Genomic DNA, 12,084 nt, shown 5'->3' with positions numbered 1-12,084 from the left:
CGGGTATTTTCAGAAATCGCCCCCCGGCCCACCTCACTTTGCCTCCCCAGCGAACGGCGGGTGCAGCATCCCCGGCGGGCAGCGCAGCGCGGCGCAGCGCTCCTCGCCGCCTTTCGTCTTTGCAACGCCGCCCTGCTCGGGAAGGAAAGAGCAAGGTCGGGAGCGCTGTTTGTCAACATGTTTGACGGAAAAAAACACCTCACCTTTTTTAAAAAATCCAGGCGGCACCCCCTGCAGTGCTCATTTACAACCAAGTGTAATTAAGATAACCCCTGAGTGCCCATTCATTACATTTATTTCTGCCCTCGCACACTTGGTGTGCGGGGAAAATAGCCTGCACTTAAGTGTTTGCAATATTGTCATAGTTTCGGGGACCAATAAAGGAACTAAGAAGGAATCAAATGAACCTTGTAGAAAACAGGCTGAAGACAAAGAAAATGAGGTGTTTTTTTGCATAGTGCGTAATCAACTTGTATTTAATACCGAAGGAAGCTGCAGATACAGATGAAAGTATTTGGATTCAAGGAAAAAATGGACAAGTAYTTGGAAAAGACATCTATGGAGGGTTACTAAGCTGACAGCAACCACATCCAGCTCAGGAAATTCTCTGTGCTGAAATTAATTGGAAGCAAGGTGGGTATTTGGGAGAAGTTTCATATATGCTTGCTCTGCTGTTCCCTAAGTACCTGTTTATAGCCACTTTGGAGATGAACACTGGACTAAATGGACCTTTTCAGTATAGTCATTTTAATGACCACCTTTGGACATCTCAAGGACCACTAATGGTCTATGGATGACAAGCAGAGAAAAGCCACTGTGGAATCTGTATGGAATCTTCCTTCGTTTCAGTCGTGGAATGGGCCAGGGAGAGAGAAGGCTTTAGGAGTGCAAGCCCTACGGCTTGAGCTTGCTTCCTGTAGCTTTGCAATATTTGTATATACCCTTTAATTCTACTTATACTGTGGACAGATATAACATACAGATTCACAGAGCTGTAAGCAAAAGGGAATTGGAACAACCATCTCATCTGACCTTATCTTTAGGACAAAGAATTTCACACAGTAGTTCCTATACCAAGCACTTTATCTCATGACTGAGACAAAGAAAATTTCAAGAGAACATTGTTGTACRTTACAGACCATTTCTTTATAAGTCCTTGGCTCTATTACATAGRTGTAGCTGATTTGAATGTTCACCAGTGCTAAAAAGGGAAAGCACCACTGTCAGAACAGAGGTTCTGGCTGCAAATTCTTTTAATGTGTCTTATGCTACTTTTCACGCTTGTGGGACCTCCCTTTGCTGCAATCCAGTTCACTAAACATGCAGAAAACTCACACAGCAAAAGGTGGGTAGCTCCCTTTGGGCTTGTGAGCACCGGAGCTGACACGAAGGACAGAGTGGGCCTAGCAGGAACAAAACAGGAAGGAACAGGGAGAGGAAAAGGGGGAATAAGAACTATCCTTAGGCAGTGGCAAGCTATCAGATTGACTCAGCTTGCCTGTGGAACTGTAGTCTGAAATGCCTATCTTTGTGTAGCAGATTATTCTTGCAACTTGGAAAATGCAGGTCAGTGCAATTTCCTGTACTGAATTATTTAATGATTATATAGTACCATGTTTGCCTTTGTGCACTGATATGCCATTTTTAATTTGTTCCATATATACACACTGAAGTTTCTTACTATTGCAGTATGCCTTATAAGGGAGGAAATTAGGTATTAGTAACCCCAAACCTGGTGTCACCCCAAAATGGTTAATTAACATAACCGCAAAGTGTCATGCTTCAGTCAAGAGCCAGCAATGAGCTACATAAAATAACCTGTTTGTAGCYTGCATGTTTTTAATATACAGACTGATATAGAACATAAGGTCACTGGTCTTGACCCTCGCTCCCAAGCGAGACAGGCTATCAGAGCTGAGGTGCTCCATGAAGAGGTGGGAAAGCACGTGCAGAGTCTGAAATCCTGACAGCAAGGGTGCCGAGCAGGGGAGAGAGATCTCTGAGGTAACCTCAGTGCAAGGAGATTGATTTTTTTTTTTTTAATAAACATAAGATCCATTTTAGGAGTTGTCTGGTTTAGATATTATGGATACATGCTTGCATTTTACCTTGACATGGCTTGAGTTAAGTGAGATTAAGGTAAGTAGCTAACAGTAAGGCATTCCTCAGGCAAAAGCAAGATAAATCTTTGAGCTGGRGCCCTGGGACACTTTAGAGTTCATCCTCCACTACATCAAAAGAGTAACAAGAGTGACTTGCCCGCGCTGTTGCGTAGGTCCAGTGGAGAGCTGGTACCACCAGCACTGGGGAAGCTGAAGGGTCTTGCAGTGACTGTTGATGGCATTGAAGGCTCTCTGGCATGCAGTAAGGCTAAACATTTGAACCCCAGAGATCTCACTCAAGGAGACTGTCACACTCTGCAGAACATCACACGTGAATGGGGACACTGTGTTAGAGTACGGGTTTTAAAAAAAACATTCTAGCAATTTATATGACTTCCTCACTTACCTCACTGAGTAAATGTCCAAGTGGTGAAACACTAAATGTCTGCCTAATGAGACAATAATATTGCTTTCAGAATATTGCTTTAAAAGAATATTGCATCCGTGGCCTAAGTTTTGATTTGATAAATTACTCTGAGATTTGATGAACTAAATCTTTAGTTCCACTAATTAATTTTCTGCGAGCTTATTTTAGCCTGTGACATTCATATGAAAAAGTTACCAATATTCATGTGTGTTTTTTCATTTCTGCTATAGCAATGTTCCTGTGTTTTACATAATATTGTTTGTCTTTTCCTTGCTGGGATGACTACAGCTTTTCAAAGAGCAAAATGACAGACAAATCATTAAGGCATTGATCACCTCATGTGAAAGATGAGGGAGCACTTCAGGGAGAAAAGGCATTAGCAGGTAAGTTGTTCAATGAGTTAACATTTTTTCCTAACCTCTTTTATATAAGAGCCAGCAATACGTAAACATCACATTTAGAAATACTTGGTTCCTCTCTTACTGAGGAAGAAAAAAAATAGGTTTTTGGCCTTTAAGCAGTCTTTTCTTTCAAGTATCTCTTGCAACACTGACAGAAAATAACTGTTTTTCCCCCCCTATATTCCCATGCTTATTTGCAAAGAGAACTCAATTGTCTTTGTGTTTCAGCTGGTTAACTTCCTTAGGAGTAGGGGTCTGGCAAGGGAAATTGGAGGAACTACCAGGTATTGTCCAGTCTCCCCTCCTCTTTTCATGCTACATACAATAGTATTTCCCATTCTTGGCAGTGCATAGATTACATTCATTGCTGTTCATTTGTTGCTTTAAGTTTGAACAATTTGCCTACTAGAAACTGGTCAGAAGGATCAGCATTTGTGTGATTCAAAGGATTAAAAGCATCTGGCCAAGCTGATTTTAGTCTCGTGATAAACCACAGGAAAAGCTAGTAATTTTTTAGCAGAAAAAATGGCATGTTTTAAACTTCTCTTTTTCTAATATACCATCCAAGTTCCTGCAGAAGTCACCATGGTGAGATAACAGGAGGATTGTTTGATAATATCAGCATTAGAACGAGACTTCTATCTGTTCAGCTTCTTAGATTTCATGCGTCACTGACCTGGTAATTGTTACAATAGTGAGCTGAAATACAGAGAAAAAGGCATTTTGATCTTGAAATATGCAGAGACAATCTGAAAAGGGCTTTCTAAGCCTGTCCTTACTCAGCTTTTCCATTTTGTGTTAAATGTTTGAGCACTTGCTGTGCCAGAGAGTGAGATTACTGTATAGACTGGTGGTAAAGCACTACCATAAGACAGATACATGTTTTAGTGCCTGCTCCTGTGAAGATAAATATTTTATGGAAGCAAACAGCTTTAACAGGAAAAATTGAGAAATCCACATCATACCAGTAGGTCCAATAATCCAGTAGATGGCACATTCTGCTAAACCAGCATTTTGTATTACCCAGTGCCTAACTGTTTTCGATACTGTCAGTGGTGCTATTTGTTCTATTCACACAAGTACCTCTATCTGTCCATTATACCTGGAACAGTTTCTAATTTCTCTCATTTCATATATTCAATATTTTGTAATAATTTTTGAGAGCCACAAGAATATTCACATACCTGTCAAAAAGCACCTGTAAATTGGCAGAAATCTGAATATTGAAGATTTTATATGCATTCCCATTAGTTCTTTTTTGTTTTGTTTTCTCTTTATTTTATTCTGCATTAAACCGATAGCAATTATGAACTCATTCAGCCTGAGCTACGTCTATATGGTATGTTTAGCTCAGGTTGTACCCCGTGACTTTTGTAGTATCAAGATTAGCGCACAGGCTGGGAGGTATGAGTCAGTTGGGAAGTGTGACCAACAGCTGAAAAGGAACAGCTTCCTAAACCACATCTCAAGTGTGAAGACAACACCTACTAGCTAAGTGGTAAAAGACAGCTTTTTAAGGTGTCCTTCAGCTGTATCTGTGTTAATGTGCTCTGATGTCTGGCTGCAAGATGGAAAAGGTTTGCTTAAACCACCGTGGCTTGAGCTGACAGTTTGACTGCACTGTAACCAGCCTTGACCGCTCAGACAGGCACAATTTTTCCCCCTTTGGGAGGCAACACCCAAGAGCTGAGATTCAGTCTAAGACACTGTTTCTTACTACCCCTTTGCTATCCATTYCTACTTCTCAGTCTGAGTTTCTGTTGACTCACAGTTGTTCCTTCCACACTGCACATGGCGGGGCATACGCTGCCCTGGGCAATCTGCTTCTTCTGCAACCTTGGGCCCTACAGACAGCACCACAGCCAGGCTCTAGGGTAGGTGTTGGTGCAAACGTGCGGTGCATACATATCTGTAGATAAGCAGTTTTGGCAGCAGGAACAGATGCAAAGACTTTGATAGGATGCCAAACAGCTGCCGTCAAGAGATACAGAATCACACTCCCCTATGATTGATGAGGCATTTAATAAAGAAAGAGATGCTTTGTCAAACAGCACTCTACAAAGCAGGGGGTTTGGCACTGTCTCTATCATTAACCACATCACATCCTGTCTTTAGGTAAGGCTCTGCAGCATGGAGGCATCCTGTGGCTGAAGAGCGCCCCGCAAGTGAAGCTGTTCCTCCAGCTGCGAGGCCTGTCTGGGGCATAAGCTGCAGTCCCAGCACATTGCAATTATGCTGCAAATGTGCCGCAGTCCCATTGCAATCATGCCAGCACCGCTGTGAGAAGTCAGCAGYCCTCCAGACCGACGGCATCGCTCAGTTCGGCCGGGACAATCACCAGTGGCAGCTACTCTGGCTTGCCTAACTCAATCTTTTAGTATCTGTGAGAGAAACTGTTTCCAGTAGATATGTTTAATCAGTCTGCCACCCTGTGGTCCTTTGAGGAAATTGGATATGAAAATGCCTATTAGAAAATTGTTGAGAATTGATGCTCGACAAAAGAAAAAGACTGTTAAATGAAGCTAATGGTCATTTTGTTAGGGAAGAACCTTTAGACAACATAATCTTTGCATAGTATTACAAACACAACATACCTGACCTCATTATTAATTTGTCTTCACAGTGAACACCAAACTAGCTACTCAATCTAGTCAAAGAGGAAAATTAAAACCAGTAAAATGCTAGAAAAGTAAGTATTCTCTTTTATGAGAGCAACTTGCAAGTAGGTGTTTGTCTGAGATGTCTTGGGCTCTCAAAATATTTACAGATTTCTTGGAGGGCTGAAGTAATGAGATAAACTCAGTAGAACAAGCTTCTAAAATAAGTCAGATACCGCATTGTGCTGAGATATGTCAAAATGATCAGCTGTGATCAGTCCTTTTGTTGCACTAAAGAGAGGTATTTCTGGTGCTACAGAGTACCAGAATTCTTTATGAAGAAGTAGTTTTGCTGCAACTCTGTGTCAGACACGCTGAGTGCCAAAGGCACACCAACAGGCACAGCTGGGATTGAGCAGAAACATAGCGGAGTTTTATCATAAGAACAAACTCAGGACTCTTGAAATACATCTCCTGGTAAAAATATTGCCAAGGCTGAACCGTCGTGGGAGTACTGCCCTGCTCTCCACATCTCAACAGAAAACACAACAGAAAAATTAGTCTCCAGATGTTATGTTTGGGAAGAAAACTTCGCGAAGGTGAGCTGGAGCAAACTTAACCAAGTACAAAACCTTAAACAATAATTCTAGAGGTGTGAATCTGAGAAAGGAAAAGGGAGGCACTAGATCCTCATGATTTTCTGTGGGTGATGTCTTATTCCAGTGCCACAAATAAATGGTGTTTGGAAGATACCATCACTTCTGACAAGGAAGACTGGGTGCAGTCCTGCCTCATGAGGGTGGATCTCAATGGAACCGAGGCAGACACACAGAGCTGCCCAGTTTCCAGAACTTCAGTCTCATTTTAGCAATCATGCAGTCAATTCATTGCGAAAAGGAGCACAGAAGGATATCACCACTTTTTTCCCCACTATGATGCCTCAAAATGTCTTGAATAAAAATAAAAAATTGCACATAAAAATGCCCTTCTTAATGTGAGTCCACTATCAGAAAGGAAAAGTTCAGAATAATCAGTCATTGCTAATAGGGTGATAGTGGTGAAAAWAAATAAATAAATAAAWAAACAGACCAGATTTACAGGAGATTCAGGCCATTTTAAAACTGCCTGGAACTACACTTTGAGTTCAATTAATGCAGATATAATAGTCTGAGTTTGAAGAGAGAAATACCAACAACAGCTTTGTGAGGTACAAAATGACTATGTTTCAGTGACAGCTAACTCAGGTGTCAGTGATAGTATACCAATTGCCAGTGTTGATATCTTTCTCCTGACTTACCAAAGTGTGTAAGAAAGGAGAAGAAATATATGAATACATTATAAAGAACCTGAACTTTTCCCGTAGTGGGCAGAACATTAGAATGTTCTGGCCTTTAACAGTAGATAATAAGACAGAAAAATGAATAACTGCTTTATTTTCTGGAAAATAGGCTTCAGCTTTCAGGGGTTTGAAAAATGCTGTTTTAGACAAACATGTTCCTACTTAAATAGTAATTCTGAGAAATGGGGTGAAATGAGAAGAAAAAGGTACAGGAAACAGCTGTGGAGAGAATAAGAACTGGAAGAAGTAAGAACAGAAGAGGGACTCGAGCTGAAGAAAGAGGGGGAGAGAATCAGGGAAGAGAAGAGACTGGAAGGAAGAATGTAGCAACAGGGGTGGGCAGAAAAGGAATAAATTTCCTTTACAATGTCCCTCATAGCTTTTCCCCTCTGCATTACACTGTCTTCACAGTCTCCACAGCAGCCAGAGAAAGGACAAGGCCTTTTCTCCCTGTCTGCACCAACTTTTGTCTCTGGAGAAGAGCTCTCAACTAGTCACTCTTGAACAAGTCAATACAGAAAACRGACCTGGAAGCATCTCAGGAGACCCAGTTACTGCACATCCCTGTCCCAGGAYAGGATCAGCTACACCTGAACTTTTCTTGTAACTCATTTCAGCAGACTCCAGCACCCACTCCCTCAGAAGTGGACCACAGAATTTTTAATTAAAGATTTCTAAGTTTCTTAATTGCCTTTGATGTTTCTCTCAAACAAATTGTTAAATCCAAGGGAAAACTCATTTAGCTCTCTAACAAGGCCTTGAAGGGCAGTATCTCCCCTCAAGCCTCATACAGCACCTCTTCTCAAGTAGCTCATGATGACAGCTGTCTCATCATCCACTTACCAAAAAATTTCCTGGGGAAAGATAATTCTGTTAGGTAAGGTCCATGCCAAAACTGGTGATCCAGCTTCCACACCAAGACAGGAGAAGATGAGAGGACAAGGATCTCTCCTAATTATACAGACAAAGAAGTAATTTCTGAGTAGAGAGTAATTTAAGGTTCGCCAAAACAGCTGACGAAGGAAAACAATTACTTTTGTTGTCCTGGTTATAGCTTACCACATGATGGCAGATTGTTCAGTATTTCAAGACATTGATATCCCTTGTGATATACTCACTGCTAATCATTACTCACAGAGTTGTAAGAAAAAATTCCAGCTACTCATTGTCACAGTGACTACAATGGAAAAAATCTGTTCAGCCCCATGACAACCTCTAATGTGCAGCAGCAGGAGGAAAAAGCAGAAAGATGGTTAGGATCTACATAGAAAAGGCATCAAAAATATAATAGATATATGAACATTCATGCTTTAGGCATAGGTCCTGGTAATAACTGAGGAAGGGTTAGATGGAGACCTTCAGAATAAAGTGTTTCTTGCAGAGTGGTCTGCAGAGTTTCTTGCACTTTCACGTCAAACAGATGGTGTGGGGCTAAAAATGACATTGGACYAGATGGATTCCTGGGTATATGGATGGGACGGGAAAGGGGATAGCCTGCTCATCTGAAAATTCAGCACCAGGAGAAAAGTTGAGAATGACAAAATTGAACTAACTGGCAATGCTTGGAAGGCCTGAGGTCTAATTATTCAACATGAATGAGGATAAGGCTTGGGCCCTACAGAGAGCTCTTAGGCACTTGAGGGTCAGGACTGCTCCGTTAGCTGCTGCAGCTGACTGCCAACATATTTTACGGTCAATCAAAAGCACATATGCCACATGTAAGGTATTGTTCTAGAATCAAGGGTATTAGTATCGTCAGAAACAGTTATGTAACCATTTGTAGTACATAAAGTTATACTGTAGTCATGAACCTACACTGTATTTCTTGTTTAAATTCCCAGAATTCTTTTCAATAAAGAAGCAAGGTGTTAAGAAATTTCTCAACACTTGCTAGTGAGGATCTTCTAGGATTATTAGCCAGCGAAGAAGGCTAATTTATGGACCAATGGACTCCAATCAATCTAGAAAGCTTCTGCCCTGATTTCTAACAAGGTAGAAATACTAAAAATAATATGAAAGAGTTACTGAAGATTAAATATCATCTAATGAATAACTTCAAAAGACAAAAAAGAAATTGCATTGAGTTGATTCCAAAATCCTTTTTTCAGAAAAGGAAGATAATTCAAAAAGGTACTAATAAAGGGAAGATGTAGCTGAACAGTGGTTGGAGAAGTTGAATTTTAAGACGAAACAAAGGCAGGAATGAGAACTACCTTTCTTATCATACTCTGCATTGTCTGCTCTGTCATTCAGACAGTTTCTAAGATAAACCTTTTCTCTATGTTGTTTCTGCTGTATTCTATTGTCTTCTAAGTGGAACACAAAGCCTATCATTTACGCTTTGAGCTGAGGTTCTGAATCTTCTTCATCTAGGTTATTTCAAAGTTATGCACAAACATATGAACAAAACTATTATCTGCACTGTTCACAAGAGGTAACTGGACACATCTTAATTACTCAACTGATAAACAGAAAAAAAAGTTAATATGATAAATATTGAGAATCTTCAGAGAATAGTGAATATAAGAAGAAATTACCAATACTGAATTTGAGTTGAATTTTTAAAAGTGCTATGCTGTTGAAGGGAAGCAAAACATGCCTCCTTTCTATTTTAAAGCATCCCAAGTTTAAAGTGATGTTGTGAATGAAAATGCATTATTATGTAATTCTGAATATGAGTGTAAGAAGAGTAGTATATTATATTGCCTTCTTTTTAAATAATAAGTCAAGGTAGAAGAATGAACAGTATTACATGTTAATTGACACGTCATATTTCACACTACAAAGAGAGTTTCATGTTTAAAAAAAGTAAGGTAATAACAAAACCAGCATATAGATTTTGGGGCATATTGTGAGTATAAACTATGAAAAGTACAAACACCATGCAGGAAGGGGAAACTGTGTGGTAAGGAAGTTTCAGTTAGGAACTGGATGAAATTGGGGAAGAAAAATTCTAGACCACAGATGAAAAAATCTCCCCTAGAAATTAATTCTTCCAGACCACAGAAAAGTTTCTCGACTGATAATTCTGGAGACTGATTGATTCCCACTCATCCTGTCCCTTTTGTTCACCTCCTATCCTAGATCTTCCTGAGTTACTTGAGCACTTCATAAATTTAATACAAGAAAATCTCCCTCAATTATAAAACTTTGCAGTGGTAGAAGCACTTGGGAGTTCTAGCCTAGAAATGTAGATGGAGCAAAGGGCTTTCATGGTGTATTCATACGGAAAATGACATACATGCATGTCATGTAATCTAAATCTAAAATGGACTATGTCCCTATAATGAATATGTTCTTGAAAAAATTGTCCTGTTCTTTCCTGCCAGTATTAACAGAAGTCACAGCTCCCTCCCACCACTTGCACTGGTGTTCACACTGTGAGGACATGGTCTATAAATATGAATGTTCTTCTTGCTGATTGGCTGAAACTGGGGAGAAGCTACGAATGTAGGCTAGGTACCAATTTGTTAAGTTTACTCCACTTTACCATGAATGATACAAGTGTGACAAGACTGATYGTCAAGCTTTGTTTGCATTTACATAGGGCTGTGCTGGTGTACTGAAGAAATAGCATAACAATAAAACAGCATCTAACCACTAAATGTCTCATAACCACTGGGTGTGTGGGTTTTTTGTTTGTCACAACAGTGTATAGAGAAATTCTCAATACAGTTGTTCTCTGACTTTGTTGTTGGCTGTTTGTTCTGTTTTGATTCCAGCACGGATCTAATATGGTGTCAGTGAGATACTCCAAGCTATTGTGCAGTTTACACAAATATTTGGATTTGATAACATCTGTTTATTTTCTCCTAATTTGAATGTAACTCTTTTGCAGCTCCCTGTTGGCCTATTAAAAATGATGAGATGGTACCTACCTGAATTACCAATGAGCTACCTGATTTTTCTACTAATTGACTGAAATTTTTCCCATTTGAGTCTTGGACTTATTTCCTTCTTTGTGATGCTTAACTGGCTGGCATCATCAGGTATGGCTGTTTAACTGGGACATGATATTACAAATTAATCAATGCCTAGAATACAGAGCATGTGACCACCGCTTCGCTACTTTAGTTGTTATCCATTTAAAAAAAAAAAGTAGAATGCCCTCTACTCTGATGGAGAGCAGAAGAGAGTACTATGGAAAGAGTATAACATACAACAGTCCTTCCTGGTATGCTCTGGTGATTTAGGGGGAACCTGAGCTGTGACTAAAATCAGAACATTGTGATTACCAGAGAACAGTACACCTAACTTTTATGAATTTGTCTAGCTCTTTTGTGAATCCCACTCATTTTGACTTTCATATCTCACAAGCACCACAATGCATTGCATAGAGAGGTCTTGTCTTTCATTACCCATAACCTACTTTCTGTTCATTTCAATGGTATGCCCCAGTTCTTACATTTGAGACAGAACAGATAATTATTTCTTTTTCCTTACTGTTAATAATTGTTTATGCCTCTACTCTATCTCCTTTCTCCATATTTGCTAAGTCAAAATGATCTAATCAGTTTAGTCTCTTTTTTTATGAAAATCAATCTGTATCTCTGATGTCCCAGAACGCCATTCTCTCTATTTCCTGTAGTGGTTTAGAGATAATATGATCAGACTGTCATACAATGAGAATTTCACATGTTATTCAAGATATGTCTGAGCCATGGATGTATACAATGGCATAACCCCAAATGTCTCACAAAAAGTCTAAGACAGATGCTGAAATGGAATTCAGAGTTCTTGTACTCTAACTCCTAGACAATGAGAAACTGACATTTAATGGGCGAAAATGTAAAATTCAAGCTAATTTTAAATCTTGCAGATGGCATTCCAACTGAAACAATATATCCTTGAATTGAGTTTTGTGAGGTTTTACTCAAGCTGAGCCTCTCTTCTGGAATAATCCCCAGGAACTGTGCCTGTGAATTGTGGAAATATCACGCTATGGTATTCAATTTTGGCACTGCGCCATTTTTTTTTCTGGTGCTGGCTTTGCAGCTACCTATATTGTGCTTTGAAGGACACCTAAAAGTTTTTAGCTCGCGTTTCTTTCTTTGACATTTAAACACCCCTTGCACGCAGCCCATTTTTCTCACTACATTTTATTGTAGTTCCCAAGCACTTGGATTGAAATCATACCTGTGAAGTCATCCTCCCAATGTGCTGCCTGATGACTAGAGGCTGACGCTGGTGATGTACAGTGTTATAACATATGTTATGT

Source organism: Apteryx rowi, unplaced genomic scaffold (assembly GCF_003343035.1).
Source record: "Apteryx rowi isolate R43461 unplaced genomic scaffold, aptRow1 scaffold_125, whole genome shotgun sequence".
Classification (NCBI taxonomy): domain Eukaryota; kingdom Metazoa; phylum Chordata; class Aves; order Apterygiformes; family Apterygidae; genus Apteryx; species Apteryx rowi.
Note: the sequence above shows the minus strand (reverse complement) of the source record.